At 40.3% G+C, this 14,657-nt stretch overlaps 1 long non-coding RNA gene across 13 annotated transcripts in view; it reads left to right on the plus strand.

Moving 5' to 3' along the window:
- LOC109245840 (uncharacterized) overlaps positions 1–14,657 on the plus strand; it is a 228,326-nt gene that overhangs the window by 33,243 nt on the left and 180,426 nt on the right. For 12 of the 13 annotated variants that reach the window (XR_008418723.1, XR_008418726.1, XR_008418719.1 and 9 more), the window contains one exon: positions 11,209–11,382. This is a non-coding gene — a long non-coding RNA (uncharacterized LOC109245840). Of the gene's footprint in view, positions 1–11,208; positions 11,393–14,657 lie in introns of all 13 variants that reach the window. The other variant, XR_008418718.1, reaches the window with a different exon arrangement.

The raw sequence follows: 14,657 nt of genomic DNA on the forward strand, positions 1-14,657 counted from the left end.
AACTTAGGTTTTGTGCAGGTACAAGGGGTAACAGGCCAGAAGAAGACGATTCTAGTCCTAGGTGATGAGTTAGTGATGAGTCGTAACACAGTTATGGTAACCCCGCTTCTATTTGCCAACAAGCAGTTTAGGAAAGTCCAGTGACGGGGTCTCTGGGGAAGATTTTTCCACCTGATAACACGGCAGATGAGCTGGGGGTCTGCTACCCTGACTTGCTTCCTGCCTTTGGGCTTGGTCGCATGAAGACATGATACAGAATTGATGCGAGCATCCCACGACCTTGAGCGGAACCTTCCTGACCTGCCAGACAGCAGAACAGAGAGTCAGGAAGGGTCTGAGTGTTGTGGATGTTGTTGAGCAATTGAATCAACCCTGAGACTACTTTCCTCCGGACTTCTCCTTAATGAGATGACAGTAAACTCCCGCGGTTTAAGATTTAGATGGCTTTTGCTGCTCGCTACCGAAAGCATCCTGACGGATGGATACTCTTTCTAGAAACGTTCACCGCGAAGCCCTTTATTGTGGTAGATGTACAGAAAGCACGTTAAAGTTTTCTTCCATTTTAAAACATAACAGCTGAAGTCAGCCTGGGGCAAAAAGACAAACAAAACATATATGTGTACAGAATCCAAGCCCCATAAATGTTCATTTAAAGAATTCAATAAATGTTCTATAAGTTTATTATAACGGCTTTCTCGGGAAACATGTTTTTTGGATACGTATATCAACGAACATTATTTCTTTGGCACTTCAAGGAACTCTGTGTTTATCTCCTCCCTAGAAACTTCATGCATTTCTGCACAGTTTTTCCTGCTACTCTGGGATCTTGGGTGTTCTTGGAAAGAACTACTTGTAACTTCCTTGGCTTTCCTTTCTTTAATTGTGAACTTGTAACTTCCTGTTGCTAACCGCTAGCTAGCTGCCAAGCATTTGTCCAAAAATATGTTCCCACAATAACTTCCCTTTTACAGTATTCAATATGCAAGGTGGTTTAAACATTTCTCCATAGTATTCTGCAGACCATTCATTTTTTTTACTAAAAACAAAACAAGGGGCACCTGGGGGGCTCACTCGGTTGGGCGTCTGACTCCGGCTCAGGACATGATCTCACAGTTCGTGAGTTCGAGCCCCGCGTCGGGCTCTGTGCTGACAGCTCAGAGCCTGGAGCCTGCTTCGGATTGTGTGTCCTCCTCTCTCTCTGCCCCTCTCCTGCTCACGCTGTCTCTCTCAAAAATAAATAAACATTAAAAAGCAAACAAACAAAGCAAAACAAAAAACTTTTGATATACGGAGGATTTGAAATGCTCAACAAAGCCCAGAAAGTTATATGGGAAATAATCATGTACTCAGTGCCCTCGGCCTCATAGTCCTATTAAATTCAGGTGTAATCTATGTTAGCATAGCCATATTTCCTTACAGATAAAGCTAGAGATTTACCTGCATCCCTACTCCTCCCCTCCCATTAGAGATAGCCAGTGTCTTGATGATGATGATGATGATGATGATGATGATGATGATGATGAAAATGATGGTAATAAAAGCAGCAAATGGCCATTATTCTAAGCACTTTGCATACATTAGCTCCTTTAATGCCCACTGAAGACATATGACACAGATAGTATTTTCATCACCCATTTTATAGATGAAGGGAAGATGAAAGGTTGGTTAAATAACTTGTCCAAGGCCATATAGATAGCTGGTAACCTCGATTCTAACCCAGGTAATTCAGGTTCCCCCATATACTACCCCTACACTGATATTGCCGTGTATGTTACATACGTTCTCTAAATACATATGCACCTGTAAGAAATATACATTGGATTGTTTTTTACATTTAAACAAATATATGACTCGATAACACTTGTGTTTTTTCCCTAGTTTTTTTTTGTTTTTTTGTTTTTTTGTTTTTTTTGGGGTTTTTTTTTGCTATTACAAGCCATGTTGCCATGAACATTCTGGCACTTATGTCCTCGTGTGTACCGCTCTGTGGCAGACATCTAGCAGATGAATTTCTGGTTGCAGGACATCATCCACATCTTTTGTAAGTTATTCCAGAATTGTTCTTCCAAACAGTCGTGCCAATGTGCAGCCATGCGAGCACGATATAAGGCTTCCCATTTCCAGTAGCCCCACCCGTTCTTGGAACTGGATGTATTGATTGACTATTGGCTGTTGGTTTTTGCCAACCTGATAGGTAAGGATAGTATTTCGTTCTGATTCGCACTTTCTTTGATTACTAGATAGGTTAAGACATCTTTTCATGTGTTTATTTGTGTTTCTTTTTTTTTTCTTGGATCGTCTTGCTGTATTTTTAAGGAATTCTATTATATTCCAATTGTAGAAAATTAGTTACGTGGGTTGTAAACACCTTCCCATAGTAGGTATTGACTTCCTTTTTGTCATTGTCCTGGTACACAGACGTTCATAGCTTAATGTAATTATATTTACAGTATTTCTTTTCTCAGTGTGGCTTATGCTTTGGTTACCATAAATAATATGACAGTATCCGCATGTCATTAAGATTTTCTCCTGTATTTTCTTTGTAAATTTTGATTTTCACATTTATGTGATTTTTGTGCATGATACGAGGTAGATATCCAATTTTACCCTTTTACACATGAATAGCTGGATTCCTTTTCTTTTTTTTCTTTCTCTTTTTTTTTCTTTTTCTTTTTTTTTTTTTTTGCATATGGTGATGTCTGAGCGTCATTTATTGAATACTCGGATTCTTTGCCCAGTGATTTACAGTGTCATCTCCGTCATATTCCAAATTTCCATAGCTAAGTGGTTCTATTTCTAAGCACTCTATTCCCTGTGGCAATATTGCACTGTTTAAATTACTATAGCTTTACGAGGAGTACCAGTATTCAAAAGGGTAAACCCATTTTTTTCTTTTCCTCCTCCTTCTGAAGCCTCTTCCCCTCCTTTTTTTCTTTGTAATTTTTTAGCTTATTCTTGTCAAGTCTTTGAAACAACCTACTGAGATTTTTTTTTGTGGCGATAATATTGAATGTACAGATGCATTTGGGAGAACATTGCAATCTTTAAAATACCAGACCCTCCCATCCATGAATATAGTAAATCCTTTTTTCTTTCCCCCTTCAATAAAGTTTTGTGGCTCTCTCCGTAAAAATCTTACACACCATTTGTTAGATTTATTTCTGGGCACCTTAAAAGCTTTTATTGCCATGGTTAATAATGTCCTTTAAAAATAACTATTGATTTTTGTATATTGATTTCTAGCAACTCGTTAAACTTTCTTATTAGTGCTAATATTTATTTGTAGATACTCTTGGATATTCTGTATAAACACATCGTATGTACTGATTGCATTACCCCCTTCTTTCCAGAATTTAGCCTATTGTGCTTTTTTAAATTGAGATGTAATTACCAAACAATGAAATGCACAGATCTCAGTTATTCAGTTCAGTTAGCTTTGAAAACTATATACACTTGTGTAATCAACACCCCAATCAGGACATAGAACATGTTCATCACCCCTCATCCAAAAAGATTCCTCCCTGCAGTCAGTCCCTCATAACCCTTTGGCAACCAACAGTCTGCTTTCTGTGGCTATCAGTTTCCTACTCTCGAACTTTCTATAAATGGAATCACACGGTATATTTTATTTTGAGATCGGTTGCTTTCGCATAGCATAATGTTGTTTTAGGATTCATCCGTGTCCTTGCCAGGATCAGCAACCTTTCATGACTGAACAGTATTCCACTGTGTGGATAGTGTACAATTTGTTTACCTGTTCTCCCGTTGCTAGACAGGAGTTGTTTGAATCTGGGGTTATTTTGGGTTGCTTTGGATTTTTGGCTATTATGAATAAGGTTACTGTAAACATTTCAGTCTCTTATTTTCTTGTTAGCACCTTCAGTATCACTTTGAAAGCAGAATAAGGGGGTATTCTTATGCTTTTCACATTAGTAATTTCAATATTTGCAGTGGGTTTTTAAAAGATGTCCTTTTAAAAAAGTTAAGATAGTTTCCACCTATTGCTAGTTTGCTTAAGAGGAATTATTTCTTTCTCTTGGGGAAGTATATTTGGATTAGTAAGGAATGATTGTTGAATTGTATTAAGTACTTTTCCTGCATATATCAAAATGATTTTTCTCCTTTAACCTGTTAATGTAATGTTTATATTAATTGATCATCTAAGGGATTTTTACATTCTTGAATAAATCTTAATCAGCAATGAGTTACAAAATTGCACTGCCAGATTTTTTTTTAATGTTTATTTACTTTTGAGAGAGAGAGAGTGTGTGTGAGCAGGCGAGGGGCAGAGAGAGAGGGAGACACAGAATCTGAAGCAGGCTCCAGGCTCTTGCTGTCAGCACAGAGCCTGACATGGGGCTCAAACTCATGAGCCATGAGATCATGACCTGAGCCAAAGTTGGTTGCTTAACCAACTGAGCCCCCCAGGCACCCCAGTCTTTTTTTTTTTTTTTTTGAGAGAGAGAGAGAGAGAGAGAGAGAGTGCGAGCTTGAGCAGGGCAAGGGCAGAGGGAGAAAGAATCGTAAGCATTCTGCAGCACAGAGCCCGATCCCAGGACCCAGGGATCATGACCTGAATCAAAATCGTGAGTCGGACATTCAACCCACTGAGCCACCCAGACATTCCAAACTGCCAGATTTTTAAAAATAGCATGCTCTGTAATACATTTTTCTCTTTGTTCATGTATGAGACTGGCCTAAGGTTTTCCTTTCCAGTTCTGTTTCCATGTTTAATGGCCTCCTAAAAGGAACTGGAGAGCTTTTGTCCTTCTTCTGTTTTTCTGAAGCAACCTTATGATAGTAAAATCATCCATATCTTGAGGGCAGAACTTACCTGTAAAACCACCCAGGCTTGGTAATTGTGTTTGTGTTCGTGTGAAGGGAAAACGGGCAGCACGAGCACGTGGATAGTAACATTTATGCTCACGTTTTATATTTTTCCTGGAGTCGGTTTTGTTCTTAGTATTCTTCCAGAAAATTGCCCTTTTTTTTAAATCTAAGTTTTCAAGCTTGTTGGCATCATTTATATTTATCTTCTATTTTTCTACCGCGTATCTTTTGTTCTTTCTATTTAGAGCATTGTTTATTTTTATTTTAATTTCTCTTCCTTTGATCATGTCAGCCAGATGTTTGCCTAGTTAATTCATCTTCCAAAAGAACCATTTCCCCCACTTTTGTTAATCTTCTTAACTGTGTCTTTGTTTGTAATGTTATTAACTTCTGCTCTTATCTTTATTATTTCCTTCCTTCTAATTTTTTGGGTTTACTCCTCTGTTCTTTTTCTAACCTTTGATTTAGATCCTAAGGAAAATCACTTTCAACCTTTCTTCTTTGTTTCCCATATGCATTTAAAGATGTATTTCAGTTATTAGCATTGGTGTGCCAGAACCAGCTATAGCCAACCCCTATTCGTTGGTGAGAGTTGATTTTGTGTATTTCTTCCCAATTTTACGCTTCCTGTTGATGGCTTGAAATAGACCTAGCGGGATACTTAGACTACAGCTGTTGGCAATGGCTGGTTGTCTTTCCCCACCCCCACCCCCTAACAAACATACACACGCACCCCCAACCCAGAGAACCTGTTGGAACACATGAACCGGTACACCCCTTGCTGTTTTCCAGATTTGATTTTTAGTGTTTGTATTATGATTTGGTTAAATTGCGTTATTTCTTCTTTACTCGTTGGTTGCTTAATTTCCAAGCATATTGACACATTTTTTGTTATTATTGAATTTTCGTTAAGTGTTTATTTATTTTTGAGAGAGAGAGAGAGAAAGAGAGGGTGTGCAAGCAGGGGTGGGGGGGGTAGGGTCAGAGTGAGAACTAGACAGAGGATCCCAAGCAGGCTCTGTGCTATACAGCACGAGCCCGATGTGGGGCTTGAACTCGAGAACCTCGAGATCATGACCTGAGCTGAAATCGGATGCTTCATTGACTGAACCACCCAGGTGCCCCTGTTGTTGCTGAATTTTAATTTTATTGTGTTGCAGTCTGTAGGATATCACTTCTTTGTCATTTGTTAGAATGTGGTTGGTAGCATACTATATAGTCAATTTATTTAAAATATTCGATGTGTACTTGAAAACGTGTGTGCTTTGATTCTGAGGGTTCTACATATGTCCCTTTAATCGGCTTGCTAATTGTGTTGTTCAGGTTGTCGCTACCATTACTGATTTTTTGTCTGCTTAAATGTCAATTCTGAGAACAGACTATTAAAATCTTCCACTATCTTGGCTCATAAATTTATTTTGGTTGTTAATCCATTCTTGCTTTATATGTTTTGAGGCTAAATTGTTAGGTACATATATGATTACTACCTCATTTTGATAAATTTTTCCTCTTATTATGTAGTGTTGTCTTTATTCTTAACAGTGTCTTTTACCTTAATTATTTTTTTATCTGATACTTATGTCAAACAATGGCCTTTTTCAGTTAATATTTGCCTGGTACATATCTTTCCAACTTGTATCATTAACTTTTTCATTACATTTTAGATATGTCTTTGATAAACAGCAGATAGATAAATTTTTTCTTGATACAAGTTTTTCCATATTTTAATTAATAAAAAAGTCTTTTATATTTATTGTGGTTGATCAGGTTTTTCTCTAGACTCACTTTCTTTAATTTCCTGCTTTCTCCTTTGGTTGATGATAAGGTTTTCGATGTCATTATTATTATTACTATTATTTATATGAAGTATTTCATACATGTAGATAAGGAGTAGAGGCCAGTATGGATATAACAAACTCTGTGTACCCAATACCCAACTCTATGAAATTTTAATATGATGCTGCGTTTGTTTGAAGGTGTGTGTGTGTGTGCGTGTGTGTGTGTGTGTGTGAATGTTTACTTTATTCTCTTATTTTTTGATCTTCTCTTTGGAAATTGTAAATTCTATTCCTATTTATCATAGCACCGGCCATTAGCGTGTTAACATGCATCCATGATTTGACATATGACAGGCAACTCAGAATGCTGAATTCCAATTGCTGTCATCTATCCAGCTTGCCTATTCTGCTTTGTTAGCATTTTATTTTCAAGCGATATCCTCCAAATTATTATTATTTGTATTTTTAATATTTTGAGCCAGTGTTTATGTAGCTTTACCTATAGGTTTGCCAGCCCTGCAGTTTGCCCCGTGGGGAATATATTATTTTTGCTTTATTTTCCTGATGGCGAACACTCCCAGCCCCTTCTCACTCCACTTCACCCTCATTCTTCAGTGTAGCTGATAGAATTCTAAGTTGCCGGTGATTTTCTTTCAGTGCTTTAAAGCTGTTACTCTATGCCTCCCAGCCTCTATTCCGTGCTTGCATTTTATCATGTTATGATGACATTATCATATTATTCTATGCCTTCATTGCCATTTGGAGCATCTGGGTGGCTCAGTTGGTTGAGCATCTCACTCGATATCAGCTCAGGTCATGACCTCACGGTCATGAGATCGAGCCCCACCTGGAGCCCTGTGTCCAGGCCACACTGAGTGTGGAACCTGCTTCAGATTCCCTGTCTCCCTCTCCCTCTGCTCCTCCCTGGCTCATGCACACATGCACACATGCCCTCTCTCTGTCTCTCTAAAAAAAACCCCAAAAAACAAAAGTTCATTGCCTTTAGGTTATTGTTTTGTTATTGATAGTTTATCCCCCTGCCCCCCAAGATATTTTGGTTTCCTTAGGTTTCCTATAATTTCACTACAATGATCTAAGTGTAAATTTATTTTTATTTTTTTAAATTTTTTTAATGTTTTATTTATTTTTGAGACAGAGAGAGACAGAGCGTGAGTGGAGGAGGGGCAGAGAGAGAGACACACACAGAATCCGAAGCAGGCTCCAGGCTCTGAGCTGTCAGCACAGAGCCCAACGTGGGGCTCAAGCTCACAAACCACGAGATCATGCCCTGAGCCGAAGTTGGACGCTTAACCAACTGAGCCACCCAGGCGCCCCTGTTTTTATTTATTATGTTTAGACTTACTGTGCTTCTTGAATCTAAAGATTAGTTTTCCAATCAAATCTAGATCATTCTAAGCTATTCCTGTTATCAACACTATTTCTTCTAAATTCTTCCCCATCTTTATTCTCTCTTTCTGGAATTCCTATCAAGATATACATTGGGGTTTTTTCATTTATATTCCATGTTTTTTAACCTCTCTTTAAAAATGTCCTGTCTGCTAACATCTTTCCATCTGTGTTCTGGGCAATATGCTCAGATTTGGCCTCCAGTTCATTAATTCTTTTTCCACCTTATTATTTCTGTATCATGTAATGCCTTTATTCATTCATGTCATAGTGTACTCCCGGATTATTTTTTATTTTTTTCATATTTGGGGGCTCTAGCTTTTATGTTTCCTGTTTTTGTTGACTTTCCTTCACAAAGAAGAATTTCCTTGTGCACTTTATAATTTGGGATTGTAAGAGGGACTTTATTTTTCTTTGGGAATCTGGGCAGCCTGAGATGTCAGAGTCCCTCCAGTGTGTTTTTGTTTGCTTCTCCTAAACACCCCGGAGCCAGCACCAGCCCAAAAACAATTTTACATTACTTTTTGGCTCAAGGACTTCCCACACCGTGAACGCAGTGTGGAACAAACTCCAAACACGCAGGCCTGGTATGTTGAGTTTTCGTGGGAGAATTATTTATTGATTTAGCCTTCTAATTTTCCAGCTAGACTCGTGGCTGAGACAACTTCCATATTGTCTCTCTGGACTGGTGGGCAGAGTTTATTAGTCCCAGTTTTCACCACGTTAGCAATCCATCAAGGGTTGAATTCCTAAATAACCAGATTAGATAACAAACCACCCCCACCCCCCACCCCATGACTAGAACATCAGCTCATTCACATACCTGGTGACCCTCAGCTGGCTCCTAACTTCTGACACGTGGGGCTTCTTTTCCTTTTCTTGAACACAGCAATAGGTTTTTTTTTTTAATTTATTTTATTACAATAAAATACACATAGCATACAGTGTACCATTTAAACCATTTTAAGTGGCTGTTCAGAGGCATTAAGTGCACATTGTTGTGCAGCTGTTGCTACTTTTTCATTTTCACAATTTTTTTTTTTTTTTTTTTTTTTTTTTTTTTTTTTACCTTCCCACACTGAAAACTCCCTAGCTGTTAAACACCAACGCCTCCACCGTCCCCTGCACTCAGCCCCTGGAATCTCCTTTCTGTCTCTATGAATTTGCGGACTCTAGGTCCCTCACATAAGGAGAATTGTATAGTTTCTGTCTTTTTGTGACTGGCTTATTCACTCAGCATAATAACGTAGCATAAGTCAGAATCTCCTTCACTTTTTAAGGTCGAATACCATTTCCGCGTATGTGTGTGCCACATTTTGTTTGTGCATTCAGCATCCGTCGGTGACCACTTGGACTGTGGCCACTGTTTGGCTCTTACTGTAAATAATGCTGCTATAAACACAGGTGTACAAATAACCTCTTCAAGTCTCTATTTTCAATTATTTGGGGTATAGCGGAATTGCCACATCATTTGGTAATTCTGTGTTTAATTTCTTAAGAAGCTGCCATAACCATCTTCCACAGCAACCACCATAGACTCTTTCCTTTTCTTACTCAAGGTCTTTCTGTGACTATTCCAGGTCCTAGGTCCCCATTCCAGAATCAGCAAGCTAACACAGATCTGCTCAGGCAAAGAACCGGCACGGCACGTGGATCTGGGTGAAGCAGGGTGGCCCTCTTCGTAGGTTTGGAGGTACAAAGTCTCTCTGAGACAACCGCTCTTACAAATAGGTTGGCTTTTACTTACAGATTTTTTGGGGTTCTTACCATGTGAGAATATATTTGATCCCCAAACCCTGGGTTGTTTTTTCCACTTATGTCCATTCCAAGTGTATTTCATGGCAATGAGTTTACCAAACCTCCTTTATTAAAATGTAAGCACTGCTAGAGGCCCTGGGTGACTCAGTCAGTTGTGTCCAACTTCAGCTCACGTCATGACCTCACAGTTTGTGAGTTCGTCATGACCTCACGGTTTGTGAGTTCGAGCCCCGCGTCGGGCTCTGTGCTGACAGCTTGGAGCCTGCAGCCTGCTTCGGATTCTGCGTCTCCCTCTCTCTCTGCCTCTCCCCTGCTTGTGCTCTGTCTCTCCCTCTTTCAAAAATAAACACTAAAATTTAACAAAATATAATATCAGCCATGTTAAATATAGGATGATATTTAGTGATTGAGGTAAAACGAAATTCCAATTCTTTTCTTGGAGGTTTTTAACTTCATTAAGTATCTGCGAGCATGCTGAATTCTTCGATAATGTCTTCTTTTTTCCACATTTTTTTCTTGAACTCAATGCCACCTCACCTGTACTTTTTTTTTTTTTTTTTCTCTTCTGGAGAAAAGAGTGAACCCATGATGGAGAAAGTCATTTTCAGTGAAAGAAAAAGCTTCAAGAACACGACTCGTTCACTAAATTTTAGAAAATAAAATTATATCCCTTTGAGTGGGTCCCTTCCTTTAATCAAGACTATATTCATTGATAGTTTCAATTAGCAAACACTTGCCGAGTTTCTGACACTGCAGCAGGGGATAGATAAACGAGATATGGTGCCCCCTTTGCAAATAGGTCATTATTAGGAAGGCAGTTGTGAAAACAAATAATTCCAGACATCTATTTCCGACAGTCTGGCCGACTTGAGGCTCAGGCCAGTTGTTCCTCTGAACACAACAAAAATCCTAGTTAAAATGCAATCAGATTTTTAAAAGTGTTGAGATAAGCTGCTATAGAAATAAGGATTCCTGGGGCGCCTGCATGGCTCGTCGGTTGAGCGTCCGACTTCAGCTCAGGACATGATCTCTCGGTTTGTGAGTTCGAGCCCCACGTCGGGGCTGCTGACAGCTCAGAGCCTGGAGCCTGCTTCGGATTCTGTGTCTCCCTCTCTCTCTGCCCCTCCTCCACTCACGCTCTGTCTCGCTCTGTCTCTCAAAAATAAGTAAATGTGAAAGAAAATTTTTAAAAAAGAACTCAAAAGTGCTAAGCACAAGGATAAGGAAACAGATGGTTGATTATAAAGGCGATGGCAGAAGACTAATTGCAGACAGAGATTGTGTGTGTGTGCACATGCACGCATGTCACAATGTCGGACGTTGGACGCACAGGAACCGCAACGCTAACCAATTTCCTCCCACTCACCTTTTTTATGATTCAATCCGTCTGTTATTTGTGTCTCAGTGAATGATTTCCTGGTTCTCACAACTCCAGGTGTAGTAACCCAGAAACCCAGAGATAAAGGTCCAGAGGGAAGGAAGCACGAAACTCTCGACGTTTTCAGTACGCCCAAGGGAAGCCGTGTGAAAGGCTCCCAACCGGAGAATGAAGATCACTGAGTTCCAGAAACATTTAAGAAAGTTTGGGGATTATTGGACTCAGAAGCTGGTAAGGATTAGTGAGTGCCAAGGGAGGCCAATGAAGGGATTCTGTAGATGAAAAGAGGAAAGGTCGCGTGGAAGAAGTAGAAACAGCATCTCTGGAACAGGGGCTCCTGGGCGGCACAGTGGGTTAAGCAACAGACTCTCACTTTGGGCTCAGGTCATGATCTCACGGTTCGTGGGATCGAGCCCCTGAGTTGGGCTCAGCTCTGACAGCACGGAGCCTGCCTGGAACTCTCTCCCTCTCCCTCTCTTTCTACCCCTCCCCTGCTTGCACCCTCTCTCAGAATAAATAAAATAAATAAACTTAAACAAAAAAGAACACGTTTGAAATAGACCAACAATTACAACAAGACTCCCATCCAAATTGGCAGCCCAGCTCCCAAACGTAAGACCATGAGCCACTTACTCAACCTCTCTGTGCCTCTCTTTTCCCGTTGGTAACGTGGGGATTCACTCAGCCACAAATAATTATTAGGCACATAATAACGTAAAGGAAGAAAGGGAGGAAGGAAGGAAGGAAGGAAGGAAGGAAGGAAGGAAGGAAGGAAAGAAAAGGAAAGAAAGAAAGAAAGAAAGAAAGAAAGAAAAGAAAGGAAAGAAAGAAAAGGAAAAGAAAAAAGAAAAGAGAAAAGAAAGGAAGGGAAAGGAAGGAAGAAAGAAAAGAAAAGAAAAGTAAAAAGAAAGAAAAAAAAAGGGAAGGGGAAAGGAAAGGAGAAGAAAGGAAAGGAGAAAGGAAAGGAAAGGAAAGAAAGAAAGAAAGATAGAAAGAAAGAAAGAGAAGGGAAGGGAAGGAGAAAGGAAAGGAGAAGAAAGGAAAGGAGAAAGGAAAGGAAAGGAAAGGAAAGGAAAGGAAAGAAAAAAAAGAAAAAAAAGAAAAGAAAGAGGCTACCTGGTACGTCAGTGTTAAACAAAAGCCAATGCCCAGAACTTACTTGGTCTCCCTTTCTTCCATATCCCCACACTTTGCTGTGTCGTCTGCTTGTTGACTTTGCTGCTATGTTAATTTCTCAAACGTCACTTAGAGTTACATCCGCCCTCAAACACTGAGTGACTCCCAATGTCTTCAACCCAGACTCTAAATCTCTCCAATGTGAACATTCAAGATACTTCATAAAATCATTTCTACCTACCTTCCCAGCCTTACCTCTCACTCTCCGCCCCCGTATTTGGGGTCGCAGACCACAGATAATGCTTTTGAATGGCTCTGCAGTCCTTCAAATGGTATTTGATTATAGCATGATCTATTATTTTTTCCTGCTTTATGCAGTTTTGGATACCACAGCTATTTGAACTTATGAACCTCCCCTTCCCCCTCCAAGTAACCAAACAACCTGTTCTGATCAAGCTTGCCTTAATGAATTAGTTAATTAATTAATTTGCCTTGACAGGTGGCAGACTGCCTTGTACACATTAGGTATCAATATTAATTCAGTCCCCTCTGCTTCTGAGCCGTAGTCACACCGCGTGCTCGCCTTGGAATGATGTCCAGGAAGCTCACTATGTTTCCAGGATTCACTTTCACGTCTTTAAAGCTGATCTCTTCCCCTTCGAAGTGTAACTTTATGACCTTATATACTGGACTTCTCAAACGCCACCATAATTGATCATTGTTTCGTGTGGGTGTCTTATGGCTGCGCATGCATTAAAGACAATGGCTGTGTCCCATTGATTTCTGTATCTTTGCTATCCTCACCTAGCACCTCCCGCGTGGGAAATACCCAAGGGATTAAAAAGAAATTTGTTGAGAAATGGAAGCAGTGGAGGTCTGTTAAAGGTCTGAGTGGTTGAGGAGAGGCTGTGTATGGTTCGTTCCAGGCTTTTCTCCAGGTCTTCCCTGCCATACCCACCTTCCCCCCACCCCTCAGCTGGACACAGAGTAAGTCTGTGTGGAGAGTAACATGTTTTAAAGGTCACATTTATTAGCAAATAGCTGTGTTTATAAACTCAGCTTGACACAAAAGAGAGCCTTTGAAATTAATACTGTCTGCTGAAGTTAGAACCAAGTTCAATCAACAGTGCATACAGAGTCTGGTTAAGGAAATGTGCAGTCAAGGTGGCTTTCACAATCTTATGCTCCTCACCCACTCTTTTTATTTTTTTGAAACTTAATTTTTTTTTTCAAAGGCTTCACTGAATTTTTCAGGCTGGGATTTATTTGTCTTGTGTCAACCTGCTGTTGTCATGAAATTCTGCCTCGAGAAGTTTATTTTTTATTTTATTGTTAAGAATTCTTTTAATATTTATTTTTGAGAAAGAGAGCGAGAGAGAGAGAGAGGCAGGGCACACGTAGGGGAGGAGCAGAGAGAGAGAGGGAGACACAGAATCCGAAGCAGGCTCCAGGCTCCGAGCTGTCAGCAAAGAGCCCGACACGGGGCTCGAACCCATGAACCGTGAGATCATGACCTGTCCAGCTCAGCCACACCGCAGGCCCCTGGTTTACCTTCTTGTTGAGAATCTGGAAGAGCGTAGGACTGGCATTGTCGGGTCCCCTTCTACCGCCCTCTCCTCTCTGCCTCAGAGCATCCTGTTGGAATGAGTCCCCTGAGATACTGGTGGCCTGGGATTTCTAATACAGAAAAGAAACGCTGGGTCAAAAGCTGGGAAGAGGCACTTTCTGATGTGAATGGTGCAGGCTCTCCTGGTCCCCAGGTTCCAGCTCCACAGAGAGAAGACTCTAGGCAAAAGGTGGTCCCAGGAGCAAAAATTCATCTGAGGAGGAGATTAACCCAACCCAGAGACTTGTTCCCAGAAGAGATCGTTGTACCTCCAGAACGTCTAACTCTTTGTTGCTAAGACTAACAAGGTCAGAGAATGGAAGGTATGGAATCATTATCTAATGATTCTGCCTAGGGAGGTCAAGATGCCCGCTCCAAAACTAAAATGAAATGTGGAGGAGTTTGCCCCTGCAGGTGGTTGAACTCGGTTCTGTTAGGAGAGGAAAGGAGAGGATTTCAGACCATCTTCTAGAGTGAGAGAGGACACAAAGTTGTGCCGAGTGAGGGGATCCCCTTGGGGGACGTTAGTGACTCTCATACCCTCCTTTGGTGAGAGAAAGGATAGGAAATGATGACAATAAATGAATATTCTTTCAAAGTACTCGCTTGGACCAAAGTGCCTCAAAATGCTTTAAGAATTCCACTGTGGAATTACTTCCGAGCTAGTTTATATTTTGGATTTCATCACTCTAATTGCACCTCACTTTGTAAACCCCAAAATAGTTTCCCGCCTGATCAACCACCTTATTCATCACACTTGGCTCTGGATGACTTTTGGTTGTTT

Source organism: Panthera pardus, unplaced genomic scaffold (assembly GCF_024362965.1).
Source record: "Panthera pardus isolate Hobbes unplaced genomic scaffold, ASM2436296v1 HiC_scaffold_3, whole genome shotgun sequence".
Lineage (NCBI taxonomy): Eukaryota > Metazoa > Chordata > Mammalia > Carnivora > Felidae > Panthera > Panthera pardus.